The sequence below is a fragment of the Euprymna scolopes genome, chromosome 19 (genome assembly GCF_053919585.1).
Source record: "Euprymna scolopes isolate OS-2025 chromosome 19, ASM5391958v1, whole genome shotgun sequence".
Classification (NCBI taxonomy): Eukaryota; Metazoa; Mollusca; class Cephalopoda; order Sepiida; family Sepiolidae; genus Euprymna; species Euprymna scolopes.
In genome coordinates, this window is record NC_136500.1 from 124,865,213 (window position 1) to 124,888,903 (window position 23,691).

Consider the following 23,691-nt stretch of genomic DNA (forward strand, 5'->3'; position numbering starts at 1 on the left):
CTGCGGGTTGGCCCCTTTCATATGCCGCCTGTTCAAACATGGTCGCCAGTGATTTACATTTCAAAATACACGCATTAATAAAACTAGCTCCAAAACTATTTGTCTCTGCTAATTTTCCTTGCGATATTCGTTTTCAGCATACCTGAACAAACTGAGTGTTGGCCCCTTTCATATGCCGCCTGTTCAAACATGGTCGCCAGTGATTTACATTTCACAATACACGCATTAATAAAACTATCTCCAAAACTATTTGCCTCTGCTAATTTTCCTTGCGATATTCGTTTTCAGCATACCTGAACAAACTGCGGGTTGGCCCCTTTCATATGCCGCCTGTTCAAACATGGTCGCCAGTGATTTACATTTCCAAATAAACGCATTAATAAAACTAGCTCCAAAACTATTTGTCTCTGCTTATTTTCCTTGCGATATTCGTTTTCAGCATACCTGAACAAACTGAGGGTTGGCCCCTTTCATATGCCGCCTGTTCAAACATTGTCGCCAGTGATTTACATTTCACAATACACGCATTAATAAAACTAGCTCCAAAACTATTTGTCTCTGCTAATTTTCCTTGCGATATTCGTTTTCAGCATACCTGAACAAACTGAACAGTACGAGTTTTCCGGGTACGGTTATTCCGGAGACGAGTGTTCCCGGGACAAGTTTTCCGGGCACTGGTATAAGTGCTATGGATTCATCAGAGCACATCCCATTAAAGTACTTGTAAACAGGGATACAACACTGAGGCGATGGGACAGACTTTGGAGATTGACCTATAGCACGGGGCCTATTAGATTAGATACTTTTTTTGTTGTTTTTGTGCTCAACGATAAAAACCGACTTCTTCATTTGTGTTTGCTTCTCATTTTCGCTTTTGCTCTGATAAGAGTTTCGCTAATGTGAAAAAGAAAACATGTTCGAACGTTTGCTGACATTTATTGGATGTGTTGCTACCAGTATTTTGCTTAATTTTCGAGTTTCGAGCGATTATCGAGTCTCACAAGATGTCTGTAAAATATCAGACACTTATTTATTGTTCTAACTTAAAACTGTGCGCTACTTTTGTTTGTGTTAAATAAACGTTTTAAAATAAGTTAAAACAACAAAAATGTGATCTAGGTAGGTAGAAGGGTAACTTATCTTGCCTTTGGTAACATTCATTTTCTTATATATTTATTTGTTCACTACTTTTTCGTTTTGTTCTTATTGAATGCGAAATATTCGCCGTGGAATTTCCACGGGTCACGATTATTTCGTTTTATTAATCTTAAGTTTCATAGAATAAAAAGTTCAGACACAACTTTGTGGAGCCATTTTTAATAGATTTCATTTAACTTCTGTTTGACCCCGGCACGTGCAGTGAAGACGATCCTTTCTCTCCTTCCCCCCCCCCCCACTTGCTCTCTTCTTTAGCTTGGTGACAAGCGATATGCTTATGTGTGCGTGCGTGCGTGCGTGCGTTTCACCAAAATTTAAAAAAAACAAAACTTTTTTCCCGACCGGCCAGATTAGGGTTGTGAGGTGTGGTTAGAGTTTATGAAAATAAATGTTAGCAATAAAAACTTTTTAAAACCAAGTTAGAAAAAAGAAAACAATTTACTTCCCCACCAAATTATCGTATTATTGGAGGCCCCGATTCTTCTTTTTTTTTAGGCGATGTAATAAACCATATTTTTGAGTAGGTTTCCTCCTCTCTTTATTTTGGTTTGTATATTTTTCATGTTGCAAAAACGCTCTCGGGAGATCTTTTTAGGATTCTACAGGTTTGCTTTTTTTTTTTTTTACACTTTTTAAACAGGCAGTTTACGATTTGAAAGGCATCGTTAAAATGGTATTTTTCGCTAGTTCTTTCAACTTTATATTTTTATTTCGTCGTCTTCAAGTCCAATGTAAATAAGTTCTTGATGAGCCGTTCCTCTTAATAATCCAATTTACCAAATTTACACTTCTAACGATTACTATGATATTGTCCAATTGACTACTGTACACACTTAAACCCTTATCCTCGAGTAGCCTCTAGGGCTTTATAAGTAGTGATTCCTTTCTAAAATAAAAAAAAAATTCAATACTATGATGGTGAATCTATAGTCAGTCTGTGCTGATTTTCCTTGCGATATTCGTTTTCAGTATACCTGAAAAAAACTGAGGGTTGGCCCCTTTCATATGCCGCCTGTTCAAACATGGTCGCCAGTGATTTACATTTCAAATACACGCATTAATCTCTGCTAATTTTCCTTGCGATATTCGTTTTCAGCATACCTAAACAAACTTAGGGTTGGCCCCTTTCATATGCCGCCTGTTCAAACATGGTCGCCAGCGATTTACATTTCCAAATACACGCATTAATAAAACTAGCTCCAAATCTAGTAGTCTGTCTGTCTCTGCTAATTTTCCTTGCGATATTCGTTTTCAGCGTACCTGACCAAACTGAGGGTTTGCCCCTTTCATATGCCGCATGTTTAAACATGGTCGCCAGTGATTTGCCTTTCAAAATACACGCATTAATAAAACTATCTCCAAAACTATTTGTCTCTGCTAATTTTCCTTGCGATATTCGTTTTCAGCATACCTTAACAAACATAGGGTTGGCCCGTTTCATATGCCGCCTGTTCCAATATGTTCGCCAGTAATTTACATTTCAAAATACATGCATTAATAAAACTAGCTCGAAAACTATTTGTCTCTGCTAATTTTCCTTGCGATATTCGTTTTCAGCATACCTGAACAAACTGAGGGTTGGCCCATTTCATATGCCGCCTGTTCAAACATGGTCGCCAGTGATCTACATTTCAAAATGCACGCATTAACTAAAACTAGCTCCAAAACTGGTAGTCTGTCTGTGCTAATTTTACTTGCGATATTCGTTTTCCGCATACCTGAACAAATTGAGGGTTGGCCACTTTCATATGCCGCCTGTTCAAACATGGTCGCCCGTGATTTACATTTCCAAATACACGCATTAATAAAACTAGCCCAAAATCTATTTGTCTCTGCTAATTTTCCTTGCGATATTCGTTTTCAGCATACCTGAACAAACTGCGGGTTGACCACTTTCATATGCCGACTGTTCAAACTGTTCAAACATGGTCGCCAGTGATTTACATTTCCAAACACACGCATTAATAAAACTAGCTCAAAAACTATTTGTCTCTGCTAATTTTCCTTGCGATATTCGTTTTCAGCATACCTGAACAAACTGAGGGTTGGCCCCTTTCATATGCCGCCTGTTCAAACATGGTCGCCAGTGATTTACATTTCACAATACACGCATTAATAAAACTAGCTCCAAAACTATTTGTCTCTGCTAATTTTCCTTGCGATATTCGTTTTCAGCATACCTGAACAAACTGAACAGTGCGAGTTTTCCGGGTCCGGCTATACCGGAGACGAGTGTTCCCGGGACAAGTTTTCCGGGCACTGGTATAAGTGCTATGGATTCATTAGAGCACATCCCATTAAAGTACTTGTAAACAGGGATACAACTCTGAGGCGATAGGACAGACTTTGGAGATTGACCTATAGCACGGGGCCTATTAGATTAGATACTTTTTTGTTGTTTTTGTGCTCAACGATAAAAACCGACTTCTTCATTTGTGTTTGCTTCTCATTTTCGCTTTTGCTCTGATAAGAGTTTCGCTAATGTGAAAAAGAAAACATGTTCGAACGTTTGCTGACATTTATTGGATGTGTTGCTACCAGTATTTTGCTTAATTTTCGAGTTTCGAGCGATTATCGAGTCTCACAAGATGTCTGTAAAATATCAGACACTTATTTATTGTTCTAACTTAAAACTGTGCGCTACTTTTGTTTGTGTTAAATAAACGTTTTAAAATAAGTTAAAACAACAAAAATGTGATCTAGGTAGGTAGAAGGGTAACTTATCTTGCCTTTGGTAACATTCATTTTCTTATATATTTATTTGTTCACTACTTTTTCGTTTTGTTCTTATTGAATGCGAAATATTCGCCGTGGAATTTCCACGGGTCACGATTATTTCGTTTTATTAATCTTAAGTTTCATAGAATAAAAAGTTCAGACACAACTTTGTGGAGCCATTTTTAATCGATTTCATTTAACTTCTGTTTGACCCCGGCCCGTGCAGTGCAGAGAAGACGACCCTTTCTCTCCTTCCCCCCACTTTCTCTCTTCTTTAGCTTGGTGACAAGCGATATGCTTATGTATGCGTGCGTGCGTGCGTGCGTGCGTGCGTTTCACCAAAATTTAAAAAAATAAAAACTTTTTTCCCGACCGGCCGGATTAGGGTTGTGAGGTGTGGTTAGAGTTTATGAAAATAAATGTTAGCAATAAAAACTTTTTAAAACCAAGTTAGAAAAAAGAAAACAATTTACTTCCCCACCAAATTATCGTATTATTGGAGGCCCCGATTCTTCTTTTTTTTAGGCGATGTAATAAACCATATTTTTGAGTAGGTTTCCTCCTCTCTTTATTTTGGTTTGTATATTTTTCATGTTGCAAAAATGCTCTCGGGAGATCTTTTTAGGATTCTAAAGGTTTGCTTTTTTTTTTTTTACACTTTTTAAATGTAAAAAAATGTAAACAGGCAGTTTACGATTTGAAAAGCATCGTTAAAATGGTATTTTTCGCTAGTTCTTTCAACTTTATATTTTTATTTCGTCGTCTTCAAGTCCAATGTAAACAAGTTCTTGATTCGCCGTTCCTCTTAAATAATCCAATTTACCAAATTTACACTTCTAACGATTACTATGATATTGTCCATTGTCAACAGTGTGTACAGTAGTCAATGGACTCCATTGACTACTGTACACACTTTAACCCTTATCCCCGAGTGGCCTCTGGGGCTTGATAAGTAGTGATTCGTTTATAAAATAAAAAAACATATTTCAATACTTTGATGGTGAATCTATAGTCAGTCTGTGCTGATTTTCCTTGCGATATTCGTTTTCAACATACCTGAACAAACTGTGGGTTGGCCCCTTTCATATGCCGCCTGTTCAAACATGGTCGCCTGTGATTTACATTTCAAAATACATGCATTAATAAAACTAGCTCCAAAACTAGTAGTCGGTCATTCTCTGCTAATTTTCCTTGCGATATTCGTTTTCAGCATACCTGATCAAAGTGAAGGTTAGAATTATTCCGGGTACGGTTTTTCCGGAGACGAGTTTTCCCGGGACAAGTTTTCCGGGCACTGGTATAAGTGCTATGGCTTAATCAGAGCACATCCCATTAAAGTACTTGTAAACAGGGATGCAACACTGAGGCGATGGGACAGACTTTGGAGATTGACCTATAGCATGGGGCCTATTAGATTAGATACTCTTTTTGTTTTTGTTTTTGTGCTCAACGATAAAAACCGACTTCTTCATTTGTGTTTGCTTCTCATTTTCGCTGTTTCTCTGATAAGTGTTTCGCTAATGTGAAAAAGAAAACATGTTCGAACGTTTACTGACATTTATTGGATGTGTTGCTTCCAGTATTTTGCTTAATTTTCGAGTTTGGAGCGATTATCGAGTCTCACAAGATGTCTGTAAAATGTCAGACACTTCTTTATTTTTCTAACTTAAAACTGTGCGCGACTTTTGTTTATGTGAAATAAACGTTTTAAAATAAGTTAAAACAACAAAAAATGTGATCTAGGTAGGTAGAAGAGTAACTTATCTTGCCTTTGGTAACATTCATTTTCTTATATATTTATTTGTTCACTATTTTTTCGTTTTGTTCTCTTGAATGCGAAATATTCGCCGTGGAATTTCCACGGGTCACGATTATTTCGTTTTATTAATCTTAAGTTTCATAGAATAAAAAGTTCAGACACAACTTTGTCGAGCGATTTATAATCGATTTCATTTAACTTCTGTTTGACCCCGGCCCGTGCAGTGCAGAGAAGACGACCCTTTCTCTCCTTCCCCCACTTTCTCTCTTCTTTAGCCTGGTGACAAGCGATGCTTATGTGTGCGTGCGTGTGTGTGTGTGCGTGCGTGCGTGTGTGTGTGTGTGTGTGTGTGTGTCTGTGTATGTGTGTACATGCGTGCGTATGTGTGTTGTCGGTTTGAACAAAATTTAAAAAAATAAAAACTTTTTTCTCCGACCGGCCGGATTAGGGTTGTGAGGTGTGGTTAGAGTTCATGAAAATAATAACTTTTTAAAACCAAGTTAGAAAAAAGAAAACAATTTACTTTCCCACCAAATTATCGTATTATTGGAGCCCCTGATTCTTCTTTTTTTTAGGCGATGTAATAAACCATATTTTTGAGTAGGGTTGCCTCCTCTCTTTATTTTGGTTTGTATAGTTTTCATGTTGCAAAAATGCTCCCGGGAGATCTTTTTAAGATTCTAAAGGTTTTCTTTTTTTTTACACTTTTTATTATCTTCGAAAAATGTAAAAAAATGTGAACAGGCAGTTTACGATTTTAAAGGCATCGTTAAAATCATATTTTTCGCTAGTTCTTTCAACTTTATATTTTTATTTCGTCGTCTTCAAGTCCAATGTAAACAAGTTCTTGATGAGCCGTTCCTCTTAAGTAATCCAATTTACCAAATTTACACTTCTAACGATTACTATGATATTGTCCCATTGACTACTGTACACACTTTAACCATTACCCTCGAGTTGCCTCTGGGGCTTGATAAGTAGTGATTCCTTTATAAAATAAAATAAAAATATTTCAATACTTTGATGGTGAATCTATAGTCAGTCTGTGCTAATTTTCCTTGCGATATTCGTTTTCAGCATACCTGAACAAACTGAGGGTTTGCCCCTTTCATATGCCGCCTGTTCAAACCTTGTAATTGTTAAAGGAGAGCAGCTTAATTTTATTAGCATTAAATGTTACCATCCATTTACGGCCCCATTACACGGACACAATATTATCAGTGAGGTCATTTATGAATATCAGGAATAATAGTGGTCCAAGAATCGACCTCTGAGGCACTCCCGCATTAATGTTATGCTGCTTGGATGTACGTCCATCAATGACAACCTATATGCTTCTATTGTGTAAGGGTGTAAGTATATTTAGTATACGTCCAGTTATACCGTTCTTACTTTCCTAACTGTACTAACCTGCAGAAGTTTAAATGTAATGTGGACAGACATGTCGCTTCTCAACTCTCCACAATCCTCTGTTATACATGTTAGGAGTGAAAAAGAGTAAAAAAAAAAAAAAGAAATTTAACTCCTTTTACTAGTCTGTATAATTGGGATTCTGAAAGTACATTTGGTTGAAATTTTCTATTGTTAGATGTGATTTTTAAAAATTTATTTTCCATTTTATTTTGTATTATATTTTGTTTGTATTTATTTGTGTTCATGAGACTCCATTTTATTTTGTATTATATTTTGTTTGTATTTATTTGTGTTCATGAGACTCCATTTTATTTTGTATTATATTTTGTTTGTATTTATTTGTGTTCATGAGACTCCATTTTATTTTGTATTATATTTTGTTTGTATTTATTTGTGTTCATGAGACTCCATTTTATTTTGTATTATATTTTGTTTGTATTTATTTGTGTTCATGAGACTCCATTTTATTTTGTATTATATTTTGTTTTTATTTATTTGTGTTCATGAGACTCCATTTTATTTTGTATTATATTTTGTTTTTATTTATTTGTGTTCATGAGACTCCATTTTATTTTGTATTATATTGACTACTATTCTCATCTTGGTTGTTATATTTGCAACATTTCTGCTGATGTGACTTCCGTGCATCTTTACATCAAACTCTGCAATCTTTATGTTGAACTCTGTAAAATGGTATCAAATTTTGAATCAAACCCAATATTTAACAAATACTTTTAACAACAGGGCTATATGTCCACGTGGATAAATATGGCCTAATGGTTAAAAATGTTAACAATCAGTTCTAAGTTCCAATCTTCTAAAGGTTGAAGGTTCAATCCTTACTACAGGCAATAATAACTAGTGATGGGACGATTCCAATATTTTTTCCTGATTCCAATACAATTACTAAATCCGATTCTTTATAAATCTCTAAATATTTATATATTTGATATTCAAGTTTCTGTTGAACCGCCCCCTTAATCAGATATTCATTACTAGCAATTACGACGATATTATCCCATTGATTACTTTAAACACAATAACCCTTATCCCCGAGTGGCCTCCGGGCCTTTATAAGTGGCGACTTACTTGTAAAAAAAATGTTTAATTATGAAAGTGTTATTTTGTCCTGATTACTGTAAAAACATCTTAAATGTGCCTTTATTTTCTTGAACGTAAAAACATGCTTGTGAGGTGATCCAGAGATTTTAGTTTTACTGGAAGTTTAAATCAATAAATATTTATTATTTTTTTATTACTACAAGCAGTGGAAGTTGTTTCTTAAACCAAAATCAAATAAAAAGATAATTTAAAGAAATGATTTAAGCATCGGAAAATAGGCTTAAATTTTTCCGATACCGATTCTGATACCCTAAAAATCCCTGATTTTTCCAATTCTCGATTCCAATTAATTGTCGCAACACTAATAATAACTAAAAATAACAAATTTTTGTCCAATCATGACTGACAAAATGATAATGATCTGCTTTCTTTGGATTAAATATTTAATTAGAATTTCTGTATGGCTTTCATCGTAAAGGTCAGAGGTTACATCAGCCAAAATATTTTGAATATAAGAACATAGGTGAGAATTTTAGTCTGGATAAAATACAATTTTTCAATTCGCATCTCGAACATTATGAAAAAAAAAAAAGTTGATTTTCTCTTTAACCAAATCAGAAATCAGCTATGAATCGCCTGGATACTGCATTAGTTTGCTTGAATTTCTGGTCAGTCAGTTGGAGAAAAGATCCTACCACACAAAACTCAAAGTAAGAAGAAACTGTTTTCAAAATTTTCTTAACCATTCATAACCTGATTGAACTAATTTTTCAAGTCATAAATAAATGAATATAACAGCATATAAAGTGGGAATTGATTCAAACACACCTTGTATGCATTAGTTCAGTATCTGGGGAGGTGTCCAACACTTCCATATTGCAACTGTCCATTGCTTACATTCAGTATGCCACTATCTAAAATTAACAATAAAAATTTTTTTTTAATCATCTGCATCATAATTCAAGTCACAAAATTAACAATAAAACTTTTTTTAATCATCTACATCATAATTCAAGTCACAAAATTATCAATAACATTTTTATTTAATTATCTACATCATAATTTGGGTCACAAAATTAACAATAAATATTTTTTTAATCATCTACATCATAATTCAAATCACAAAATTAACAATAAATTTTTTTTAATCATCTACATCATTCAGGTCACAAAATTAACAATAACATTTTTATTTAATTATCTATATCATAATTTGGGTCATAAAGGGTTAATAATAAAACTGGAAATTTTGTATGTTTGATATTCTATTTTCTTAATTTAAGTTAATCATAGATGGACTGTGTTGCTGTATCATGGCTTTTCAGTGTAGGTAGACTGCCCTATGTTTCAAACTTAGTATACTGTCTAGTCGACAACGCTTCTAACCATTTGGATGTTTGTGTGAGTGAAACTTGAAAATAATTAATGAAATTTCCAAACATGGTAGATATTTTTATATCTTTCCTCGCACTGGAAAATATTAACAAAAGCAATTTTCAAAAACTAAATCTGCCACATTATTAGATTTCGTTTCTAAAAGAAGAATTTATTTTACAAATAAATTATCTGACTAATCTCAAAATAGCACGAGTGTCAAAAATATTTTAACAATAAACTGAATAACTTCAGAAATAATAACAAAAGAATCAGCTTGCAAAGCCCCACTATTTTTATATGAAAAGCTTTGCATTATTATTAATGGTACTTAACGATTTCACTTACTGCTATGCTCAACTCAAGAATGCAGCAGATGCAGTTAATCATAGATGGACTGTGTTGCTGCATCATGGCTTTTCAGTGTAGGTAGACTGTCCTATGTTTCAAACTTAGTATACTGTCTAGTCGACAACGCTTCTAACCATTTGGATGTTTGTGTGAGTGTGTGTCGTATTAACAAATGCAAAACTATTGTATAAATTTTATTTTTGAGGATAAAAAAAGCTTACCTTTATATTTGTGTAAATTGTTTTTTTAAATTATTTTCAGGTTTTAAAATTGATGGCATATATTGTAGAAAAAGGGCACCCAGATTTCCGCCATGGCCTTCGACGTCAAGCTACTGGTATCAAAGAAGCAACTAGTATGTGTTTTATAATTCGTTTGTTGGCCTCGTTTTTATCTATTGGGTGGTTATAAAAATGGAAACGAATTTGATGTAATTAGTTTAATTTTGATACAACATAATTTTGTATAACGTGCCCCCACACACACACGCACAAAGCAATGGTTAGGCGCATTTTTTTTTGCTGGGGGTCACATTAATCAAAAAGAAAGAGTAAAAACTTCTATTAAAGAATTCTCTTAACATCTTGTTGTATTTTTACCATTGAAGAAATGAAAAAAAACCACAAAAGGAACTATATTTTGGTGTTAGAAAGTTGCCTCCGGCTTCTTTATGTATAGAAGAGTGGGGGGTGGGGAATGTTTAGCTGAGTCTTCATCAGTGAGAACCAGCCTAGAGACATCTTCACTAATCAGTTATAAAACTTGCTTTGACATTTTTCTATTTTCTAACTATTCCAGTTGTTTGTTTCTCGACATAACTAACTAGCCTAGAAATCAGTTTTGTTTATTTTTAAAATCTCACAATAATTTCATCAAAGCATTATTCCACGATTTCTAATCTAACATTCAGATCATGACGCAAGATCATTCAACATTTTATACTATACTGATGATCTGGCTTATTGTCGACACCATAGCGGATGTCCAGTCTTTGCTATATTGTCTTGAATCAACTGTGGGTGACATTTGTCTGTATGTCAGTGTCTCAATTACTATGCTCTCTGGTGTTAACATCAAGCTAGTTGCTGAATTCATTACGTTGGCAGCTATATGGTTTCTTCCACAAAAACTGATGTTCTTGGAGAGTATGAATTGGTCTATACCAACAACTAACAAGTCAGTCAAGTCTGATACTATAGATCAGGCATGTCAAACACACAGCCCATTGTAAACACGTTTGTGGTCTGCATAAATGATCTTCCTTTCTCCCTCTACTCATTGCCAATAGCAATAAACATACTGAATTTTCAAGAGTCTATAATTTTAAATGCCTGTAGAAAAATGTCTGGAAACTATCAAAGGCATCTCTTAGATGGTACAAGGAACAAATAGTTTAGTTTTGGCAAATTTCGAGAAGCAAAGAGGGAAGTAAGTCACAAGGCTGCTGAATGTAAACCCAAGACCCACTTTCTACTCTTTATGTCGACTGAATAATTATTCTTTTAACCTTCCAGAGTTCAGTGGCCCACCTGACCCCCTACATGGGAACATCCCTTACCTGATGGTTAGACAAACAGCCCAGGTGAGTTATCAGATGATATTAAGATTTTACAATTACATTAAATGAAATTACGTAACACCTGTAACAAAAAAAACAGGATAATGTACATATGGATAAGAATCAAGGTGATTCCTATAAGAGGCTTTGCAATCATGCAACTAGAATCCATGACTGGTGACAGGCATAGTTATTATATCATCGTGAAATAAGTATTCTTTTCATATGTGAAACAAAAGGCAAACACCTATACAGGTTTGACAAAATTATACAAGAAAATTTACAAAGATTATCAATTTTTTTTTCAGATTAGCGCATATTTTCTAACTTCCTTAGCTCTATCATTAACCCAAAGTCAGAGTGGCAACCTCCCCACCCTCTCATAATTGCAAAGATCTTAAAACCACACATAATCGTCTTTAAAAAAAAAAGGCACACAGGATTTATCTCCGATAGAAAAAAAATGGTTAACTGCCCTTAAACCGTCCTAGATTTCGATTTCAATTATTTGTACATATAATGCATTACAATTCAGCTTTGAGTTCTTTAACTTTTTTCTTTTAATGGATATATAGAATTTTTAAGGAATTGCAGCATATCTCTCTATGTATACCATATATATATTTATTTGTCTACAACATTCCCCTTTATTTGTGGGTCCAAATATGCTTAAAATAATTAGCCAAATTGTGGGGAGGGTGAGGATTGTAGATTAAAAAAAAGGGGGGAAAAAACAACAGCGCGCATATCAGACCTTAAGGTTGAAAATCCAAATTTTGAATGTGTTTTATTTTTCATCTTTTGTGTTTTGAATTGTGAAATTTGTTGAATATGTTAATAATTATTATCTTTCAGATTAGCAAAAAAAAAAAAAAATTATACATTTTCATTATTTTTGCAAAAACCACTACTTTCAATCTTTGAAAAATAAATTAATAATTTTTTTTTTAGTGAGCCCACTATTGCTAATATTCCATTAAATAGTAAATGCTTTAAAGAATCAATATGAAAAAAGAAAAAAGAATCAATAAATAACTGCACACTTTGCTAAAAATATGATGATTTCTTTCTGCAATTTCTTGTTGATTCACCTATGGTGGCCCAACCGTGATACTCGATGGAATTGTTTTCAACACATATGACATATATATCACTTATGAAAAAAGAATTGAACTCTTCACTTAATTGTGAAACCAAACATTAAAAATACATGGCTAAATAAGTTTATTTAGTCATATCCAGGCCTCCATACTTAATTTTAACCTATCATCATTAATTTTTTTTTTATTTCGCTATGCAAATGTATAGAATGGTATAACAAGTTGGAATTATTTAAAATTCAGGTATATTCTTATTTAGACGAAAAAAAATTATTTGGTTAAAAAACCTTTTCAAAAATATCTTAATGTTTTAACGATTGAGATAAAAATGGTGGTGGATGGTATCATTTTTGAAAATTTAAAATTCTATTAAAAATAGTAGAAAAAGTTTTATATTATTCTGCTTTTTACTTTTCATATAATAAAATTAAGGTTTTTATCTTTCTGGAAAAAAAAGTTGCTCAAGAATGGATTTTAATAGATTTTAATTTGTTTATAAACAACTGCTTGTTTATTTTTTCCATTTTTTGGTTGTGCCTATAATAAATCAACTTATGATGAATTTGGACTTAGTCTTTTGTTGTCCTGATTACTGTAAAAACACATTTTGAATGTGCCTATATTTTCTCAAACGTAAAAACACACGTGTGAAGGGGGTGATGTAAAGATTTTAGTCTTACTGGAAGTTTAAATCAATGAATATTTATTATTTTATTATTAATGCAAGCAGTGATAGACGTTTTATAAAAGCAAAATCAAATAAAGATAATTCAAGGAATCGGTTTTGGCATTGGAAAATAAACAAAATTTTCCAATTCCGGTACCTATTCTGACACCCCCAAAAGTTCCGATTTTTCTGATTCCCGATTCCGATTAATCGCCCCAACACTAATATATATATGTATGTATATGTATGCGCATGTGTGAGTATTATTTTTTAAACATTTTTCTTGCAGAGTCTTTCTGAAGTTTTATTTGATGCTGAACGCAAAAGGGAATCCGAAACTGACCCCAAAAAGTCGTATTCTTCAAATTCTGGTTTGTAGATTTGTATTTTCTTGTTTTATTTTTGCTTAAAATCTTGATGTTTCTGAGTTCAATAAGATGCAACTGAAGAAGGTCGGAGGTTATATTGGCCAAAAAAAGTTGTGGCAATCAGAACAGTAGTTCGTATAATTCATGATTTAAAACATTTGGTCAAATAATAAAATCGTCATCTAAAAAATTCCAAAATTCTTATTTGATCCGTTCTGCTGAGATTAAATTGATCCAGTTTTCTTTGAGCGATTTTTGATTTATTCTTGTTTTCTTTTCTTCAGCGCCAACAGGAATGGGTAACATCCCGGGAAGTGGTAAAATGGAAGGCTTTGGAAATTCTCCTCAGCACCAGCCAAGTATGTTACTTTCACAGATTTCATAAATTACTAGTCTGGCACAAGGATACCACTTTTATTTATTCGATGGGGATGTAGACGTTCTTTATCTTTTGGGACCATGATTAATAATTATATTTGACTGCTTGTCTCTGAAGGTTAGGAATAATAACATCATAAAAAAAATTAACTTTATGCAACACAACTTTTTTTTATACTTCAATTCACTCCAAACAAAGAATATCGTCACTGACACATAAAAGGGTGACGTGTAGCAACTAGTCTGGTGAGTTACCTGGCGCATGTTCTGTAAAAGTACTTATAAAACAAGCACAGGGATACATCTCTGCAGTGATGTGACAGGAGCTGGATCTTGACAAGCAGTGTGGGACTTATTAGATTAGAAATTCGTTTTTGCACCCAGTCCCAGAAGGAGAGTCTAGTGGTTGGTGCACAAGCCCAGATGTTGCAACAGTATTTTATTTACCTCCTCTTCTACAAGTCAGACACAAGGTCAGGTGTTGTTTTAAAAAGCCAACACACTCTGTTTTACAAAAAATGGCTAAAAAACAGTAGACTAACCTCTTCTCAGACAGAACATAAAGCCTGGGAGGATGGACCACCTTGAACTGAACCAAACCATACCTCAGCCGAACAGCAATAAATACAATACGGCATAATCACATTGACGCACTAAAGTTAAGCAACATTGAGCCTAGTCAGTACCAGATGGGTGACCAATATAGAAATATCAGGCCTCGTATGTAGGGGGATGTCAACATCACCCTGCAAGAGTTGTGGAAACCTAACGTCGTCATTTCCCCAAATGAAGATATACCTGTGACTGGGGACCACTTATGAATTATGTATTATTTATTCATGATAAATTAATGATGTGGATTTTGATCACAGCATTGACCTTAAGATTAATTTTGTCATTAATGACTATTTTTATACTCTTCAAGTAAATTCCAGGCTCCCCTCAACCCGTCATCCCACCTAAATAGTTTCCCATCTCTCTCTTATACTTATCTAGTTCAATAGTGGGTAATCATTAAAACAAGCTGGCGAGAAAGTGAGTAACCATTTTACATTAAATTCATATAGAAAATTGATCCACCTCTACACTCTAAAATGCTAATTAAGAACTTGTTTTTTTTTTAAAATTATTTTGTAGATATTTTTTCCAGGCTGTTTTATTAGAGTAATTGGCATTAAATAGAGTAGAATTTCACGCTTTAATTAAAAAGCCTGGATATAATAGTTTTTGTTTGAATTTTGCATTGATTCTAAGAAATCAGTTTAATTCAACTCTCAACAAAATATCAACTGGATAGCTATACATATTTTAAAACAATTTTCTTTCTGAAAATTTTAAAAAAAAACATAACACCGCAATACCTTTTTGGTTCGATGCATCATGTTGGTAAATGGACAAGTTATAATTGAAAATTATTGAAATCTTTCAATATTGTCATTATTCTTTTTACCTTGTCTCATTAACTGTATTGCCATAGCCTTCTAACACAACTCTTTATACATTATGCACAATGATTCAAGCAAACTACAACATCATGATAAATTATTGTTTTTTTTTTTATAAAAGAAATGGCTTTAAATATGTTATTTATTTTATTATTTTTTCTATCCCTTGTGTGATATTTTTTAAATGGCAGAAACAACTGGCCAACTTTTAAGGGACAGTCTTGGGAATTTTTTGGACAAACTGACTGAATCTCCACAGTCCAACCAAACGTTTCTGATTGATGCACACAAACTGAGCAACAATTTTGCGCCTGTGAAACTTGATCAGAAAACAGAAATATTAACTCAAACTTTGACAGATTCTCTTCCACGAGGTAAGCAACAGTTTTTTTTTTAATTTATCATTTTGTACCTTTAAATTGAAAGTATGCTTAACATATTATATATATACATATATATATATATATATATATATGGAATAAATGGCAAAGGTTATATTCCAAAATTCATAATGTTGACCATCTTAGAATTTATTCCTTTAATTCAGTTGACTTATACAGTTTTTGACAGTATCTGTTTCGTAGCGCAAAACCAATCACTTAATTATTATATCAATCAGTGAATCTATTATGCCCTTAACTCATCAGAAGAAACAAGAATTAAGGGCATAATAGATTCACAGATTGATATAATAATTAAGTGATTGATCTTGCGCTACGAAACAGATACTGTCAAAAATTGTATAAGTCAACTGAATTAAAGGAATAAATTCTAAGATGGTCAACATCATTGGAATATAACTTTTTGTCATTTATCATATATATTGCTCTGTAATTACATCGAGCTTCTTAAATAAAGATAGATATATATTATAAGAAAATGTATTTATACAGAAATGTATATATATATATAAGAACTGTATATGAGTCAAACTCTGAATTTCTTTAGAATTCATTGGGAAAGTTTAGCAAATTGTTTTAATTATTTCAAATTACTGTTTTTATTTTAGTGATTGTGCCGCAACATATCCCTGGCAAAGCAGGAGGTGGTTGGGATGACGATGCTGATGTTGTTCAACCTCATTGTTTGTCTTCATCCCACATATCAAACAATAAAGATAATCTGGCCAACACAGAACTAATAGATGACAGGTAAGTTTTAGTGCAAATCATTTATTTCTTACATTACCGAATAAGTAAAAATATTCTATATATTTTTAACCTTAGCAAATAATAAAAATATTTTCCAAACAGTAAAATTGGAAAATATTTTAAAATAAATTATAAAAGTTGCACATTTTTCGAAGAGTTACTGAGACAAGTTAAAACATCTATTTTGTAACAAGAAAAAAACTCAGCTTAAAACTTTTGGAATTAACAATTTGCTTTGGTTGTTATTTCTTGAAAATAATTTTAAAAAAGTAATTTTAATATAAAAATTTTGAATAAAAAGAATCCGTTTTAAAACCATGTTAAGATGCAAATATTTCATTTAAAAAAATCATCTAATTAAAAAAAAATCATTTTATTTTTTTTTAAATCAAATATTTGCATCTTAATATGGTTTCAAAAACAATATATCTGTTTATTCAAAGTTTTTAATTTTGTTAAAGATGCTACTATAAGCTTTTTGCCAATTCTCATGAATTAAATATTTTTGTATTTTTTTGAGCAAAAGAAATAGATTATGTCATTGAAATGACTGTATCTTTTTGTGTGTTTTTTAGGCTTGACTCTGAGGAATACAGTTTGCCCGAGTGGAATGAAGAGGATCAACTGGTTAGCGAGATGATACAAAACCCCCGACAAATTCCTTCACGCACTGATTTAGAAACATTCAACACTAAATGCCGTGGCCTTAACTGTGATAAAATTCTGAACTTGATCAATCACCATTTACAGACAGACGTAGCAAAGCACTCGCAGTTAGTAAGTATGAATTGATAAGTGTTCCGTTCCATAAAGACCACATGCTCCATTGTCTAGGGTGTTTTAAGTTTTACGATGGAAAGTGTAAACACTTCTCCAAAATTAAAACTCTGAAGACATTTTGTAATTGAATCAACACGTTTATTAAAAATGAAGAAGGTAAAAACTGAAAACAGAAAGAAAGAATAAAACAGAATTAGTGTGAAGCTTGCTGTGGAAGGGGGAAGCAGAAAATACTTAAAAATACATCGAAATTGAATAAGTCCAAAATATTAACGAAATAGAAAGTAAGAAATTAATCAAAGTCCTAATGTGGAAACAAAATGAAGGATAAAACTTACAGCGAAGGTCTGGCGTTGAGGAGAGGAAGGTGGAGGCGGTAGCAGCTAAACTCTTGTGGCCGACAACCCATGGAAAAGTGAAAAAGGCCAGCCCCGGTGTTAGCGGTGAAGGGTCACAAGTTGTCCCCTCCAAAGATGAGGGGCAATAAAGAAAGACTGAGTCATGACCATAAGTTTTTCAAATAAAAATGTCAGCATGTTCAGCAATGAATAATTTTATCTGCTTGAAAAGCTTGTTTTGAAATAATTGCCAACAACAACATGTCTTGTATTCTTGTTTTTCAGATATGTCTCTTCATGTTGGAATGGCTGTGCCGAACAGACTTTGTCAATCTGAATCTAATGGCTTCCTTCAGTAAAGATAACCTGCTCAACATCTACAACAGCATCTCAAGCACACGTAACGATAATGAATCGCATGCTGATCATACTGATGAGATGTTGATCAAATCAAAAGCACGAAAAGTAACTTGAACCCCATTTCTTCATTTTGTTATTGCATATGTATAACTATATATTACTCAGATAAGATGTTAATGTAATTGCTTGAAGCATTGTTTAATATAAAGGTAATCATTAGAAGACAAGACATACACTGCAACGAAAATGCTATTTAAAACTTTAAGAGTAATTTACAATCTATATAATTATAAAACTCAAATGACCCTGTAACGGGTGTTGTACCCCAACATCCGGTTTACAACTTCCGGTTGCACATGCGTACATAAACAAATAATCAACACAACGATAAAACGAATTGTTTTACTGTGTACGTTTTCAGCATCCCAATTTTTTTTTCGCGTTTAAATTATCCAAATAAACGATTGTTAATACTTTCTGCATTTTTTTTTACATCGTTCATTTCCGTATTACGTTTAAGTTATTTTAACACAATTTTCTTACAAATAACATACAACCATAAGAGCATTTTACAACAGGGGTTTACCCACCGCCTTACTTTTTTCTTTAATTTATTCTCCATTTTTCTAATACACCTTTCTTAAAAAAACATTCATACATTTTCTTCTACACTACCAACATAAATAAAAAAACTCAGAAAATGTTTTTTTTAAATTTGCGTTACAAATAATCAATGCGACAATATTGTTTTACTGTGTACGTTTTCAGCGTCCCAATTGTTTTTTTTTTGTGTTTAAATTAAGAGATGTATCAAAATTTGAATTTAAAGTATTATGGTATCTTTTCAGTGCACATTTACCTATAAGTATAGCAAACCACTTATAATTCAATGGCTGTAAGTTTTCTTTCAAAAGTTTTCTGTGATTATCAACTAGAGAGAATGTGAATATCTACTGGAGAGAATGTGAATATCTACTGGAGAGAATGTGAATATCTACTGGAGAGAAAGTGATTATCTACTGGAGAGAAAGTGATTATCTACTGGAGAGAAAGTGATTATCTACTGGAGAGAATGTGAATATCTACTGGAGAGAAAGTGATTATCTACTGGAGAGAAAGTGATTATCTACTGGAGAGAATGTGAATATCTACTGGAGAGAAAGTGATTATGTACTGAAGAGAAAGTGAATATCTACTGGAGAGAAAGTGATTATCTACTGGGGAGAATGTGAATGCCATACTAGACTACTATCTTGGAGTGCCTAAGGTCTCTCTGTACAGGGGTTTTTCATGACAATCAAGTTCTCTCGAGTAGGCATCCTATGTGAATAGTAAAGCAGATGTTCAAATAAATGTAAAGATTCTTATCTGCTAAAACATCTTTCTAATGCGTATAAAAACATCTTGAGTTATATGTAAATTGAAAAAATGGACGAGAGAATGTAGAAGGAAATATTGAAAATACTTATTACTATTATTGTTTGGGTTTAAGCACAGATAAAGAGTGGGGAAATTATTGATAGTGGTTTCAGCTAGATGAGTCTTTTTTTGTGAAAGTCAGGCCAGGGAGACCATAGATTGGAGCTCAGACAAGCACTTACCATGAAAATAATATAGCAGAGACAGGCTCGCAATTTCTCTTCTGTGGGAAAGAAATTGCAGGGAAAAGTTGCAGGGCATCCTCCCTAAGTTATGAAGTCTATTTTGAACTCTAAGGCAGGATAAGCTGCTTCTAGGATGTGTCAAGAAGTTAAATTTAATTAGTACAGTATCATTTGGTTATTAAAGTATAAAATGATCAAAATTGTTATAAAACTACAAATTGTTGTTTAGGTAATGTTATCTTAATCTTTACGGAGAGCAACAACAAAGTTTAAGAAAGAAGAAAAAAATTAAAAAATGATGTCAAATGACCAGTGATTGAAATAGTGACCTTCAGATACATGGGGTGTGCAATAAGTAATGACCCTGACCCAATTTCCATAGTAGTAAAGCAACAAAACTTGGCACAGTTATTAGTCTTTCTCTACATATAAACCACCCAGAGTTATACATTTCTCCCATCGTTTGATGCAGATCTGGAGACCGTTTTTGTAGAACACCCCAGCTTGGTCCTCTAACGATGACATGACTTCAGAAATCAAGGCTGCATCATCTGTGAAAACGCTTTCCTTTCAAAAACAACTTCATGGCTGGGAAGAGGTGAAAGTCAGGAGAGTAGGGAGGATGGGGGAGGATTTCATAACCACGCACCCATGCTTCTGATCTGGCGACATGCGAGTTGTGGACTGGAGTGTACCTTTGCTGATCTTGCCCTGCCTCTCGATTTTGATAGCTTTCCTTAATTTCCTCAAAAGAGAAGCATAATAGGCTCCTGTAATTGTGGTACCCTCTGCCAGGAAATCTGTCATCACTACTCCGTCCTGGTCCCAGAAGACTGTGAGCATGACGTTGCCAGCAAAGGGCTGCACCCTTGCCTTCTTTGGAGGTGGTGAGTCCAAGTGCTTCAACTGCATTGACTGGGCTTTGATCTCTGGATCATAGAGATGGACCCAGGTTTCATCCTGTGTAATCAGTCTATTGAAAAACTTTGACTCATCTTCTTGGTACATCTCCAAATTCATCCTCAAACACTCTAACCTGACACTTTCAACTGAGCTATTGTACTACTTAAAGGAAAGACAGAGAAACAACCTAGTTGTGAATGTGTCTTATTTTTATAACACAATACCCTTCTTTTTAATTACAGAAAGAGACAGAGAATGTCACCTGCTATAAACTATGAAGTAGCTCGCTCTCTATCTCTCACTCTCTCTTCCTTGTAAACATTGCTTTTTCAGTTGACCATTATTTCATTCTCTAATTGAAAAATATTCTGACTGGGAAAAATCATTTTATGAAAGAAATGAAATCAAATTGATTTGTTCATTATTTTTAAAAAAATGCTGCCAGGATCCACCCAATAAACTGGTTAGTTAGAATCAAATATTGATTTGTAAGCAGAAATATTTTCATGACAACAAAGTTGAGAATCAGACCAAGCTTTACTTTATATAAAGACTAACTTTCATTAGATTGTTATATGGAACATTGTTCTTCAAAAATGCTTGATATGGTAAGAGCTGAGTGATGCGTCTTCGCATCCATCAGCTGGATCAGAATTCTCATTACTGAATGATGATTCCCTTGAGACAAATGAGAACTGATGCAGAACTCAAACATGTTGTGTTGGTTTTTAATATATATATATACAAAATGAAGAAATGAAAAGAAAAATTAAAAAAGAACAGACAAAAATTCATATTTTTATGAGCAAATTGTGAATATTATAACACATTTTGTGCATCTGAGTGAAATTTGAACAACCGGTTCAGTTACAGACACTGCTTCGCGCGCAAAAAAAGATTCAATCAAAGCTTTCAGAACTTCCAAAATCTCAACAGCAACTGTTTCTTTTTTTTTACTAATGTCATCGATTATCAAGGCTAGAAACCACTCAAAGATAATGGTTAAAAAAAGATGGATAGATGAATGATGACAAATATGAACGATTGAAAATGATTAACAGAACGAAAAAGAAAAAAAAATTGATTATTTACACAAACAGTTTATGTCAAGTATTTGTTGACATTGGATTTGAAGACGATTTTAACTTACAGGTAAGCAACCCTGTGGTAATCTGTTTCACAGGAAGTTCTTGGACAGAGACTCTGTTCATGGAAATTCTGTTTGATTTTAAGAGGAAGAAAAGAAGTTCTTTGCAGTCATTATTTCATTATATCTCCAAGTTTTGACAAAACAAACCTATCAGTTGATAAAGTGTATTTTGGAGTTTTACGCATTTCGGAGAAACAAGAATCAAACCCAGGATCAATAGCAAATGATATTACCAACTTAAAACGTGTTGTTTCAAATAGCGAACCAAAATGGGGATAAATTATCTGGGGAGAGATGGAAGGGAGGTGTAATATTCCGTGGTTAATTTCAATGTTTTTCATTTCAACTTTATACTGAAATAATGTTCTGTAGATTTAAAAATAAGTTGTAGGCTTGTTACGGCATGGAAATAATAACTGATACATCAGAATAAGGAAGAAAGGTTTATTATTTCCTTCCTATTTCATCAGTTCTGATTGCATCAAGAGACAAATTTGTGTTGTCTATCCATGTAACACTTAATCATTGACTAAGTTTTGACATTCAAGTATTTTTTTAACTTCTTGCATCAAATGGCATCACGCCCTGTCTGGAGCGATTTCCACTAGAATAAGTCTTAAAAAATCTTATTTAAAATTACACCTGGATATTTTTATAGCACCGATAAATAATCATTTTGTGGATAATCGTCAGCTTTTTTAGAGGGCGTTGTGGATGTCGATGACTGCTTGTTTCTAGTGGAGATTTTCTTCCCTTTTTTTTATCCATTGCAGGTGCATTTGTTTGTGGCGTCAGAGTTTGTCGGATTGGGCAAATTTTTTTCCACAGATTTCACATTGGAACGGCTTTTCCCTGATGTGAATCCTCCGATGATTCTGGAGCGTGTTGTTCCATGCAAATTTCTGGATGCAGAAGTCACATTGAATGGGTTTTTCTCCGGTTTTATCTTTGTTACTGAGCTGAAAGAACACCTGCTACATCAGTATAAAGGAAGAAAGAAAAGTTTATTACAATGGAGAGTACAGTAATGAATATACATACACAGACATTAGTAAGATGTTACTAATGTCAGAAGCTAGATTCTTTTCAATCCTATGCTCACTTTACGTCAGGGAAAAAGGATCCTAGGATAATCTCTTATAGTAAAATCATAAAATGCCAAATTTGCTTGTCGAAAATTTGATGCAACGATTATTTCGAGTTCTTAAGGGTAAAGAGAAATTGGATTTCTGTTCATCTTTATTCTCTATCATAATATAAGAATAGAGAATCTGAGATGCATTTATTCAAGGTTTAGAAACGAAAATGCTATTTCAAACTGGAGAAAATGCTGTTTCAAACACGCATAACAGAACAAAAAAAGCATTATTTCAAACTGACGATAATGCTATGTGAAACTGAAGCATCACAGATCAATGAAAATACTATTTTAAATTGAAGCTGATAAAATGACAAAATGATATTTAAGCTGAAGCTTTACAGACTGAAGAAAATGTTATTTCAAACTAAAGTTTGACAGACCAATGAAAATGTTATTTCAAACTAACACATAATCAATCGACAGTCTCTTATAGAGTTGTATTGCTGCACCTTAAAGTCATCTTTTTGTGGTTCAATAAAACTCAACAATCAATTCTTTTGGATTAATATTGTCAATTTAGTTCATGGCCATAAAGTGAAGGATCATTTCTTTTGTTATTTTTTACTTGAATATCGAAACTGGTGCTTTATTTTAAAATTTTCAAAATAATAAACTGACTGTGGCTTTTATATGTTGGCCTTTGTTTTAATTTGTATAATCTTAATAAAACTAAACATCTTTGATGGATTTTTATACTCTTTTCATCTTGAATATTCTTCCCACAACGTTTCGGCTGATGCCACCTTTGGCCTTCTTCAGATGTGTCTTGTCGGACTGTTTATGTGTAACTTTGAAATCTGTACAGAATTTCAAACTGCAATCTATATTTATTCTACAAGACATTGTTTTCAGTTCGTCAGCCATGACCAGGTAGAAATCTTAAGTAATCCTTAATTATATTCTTAGTATCGCC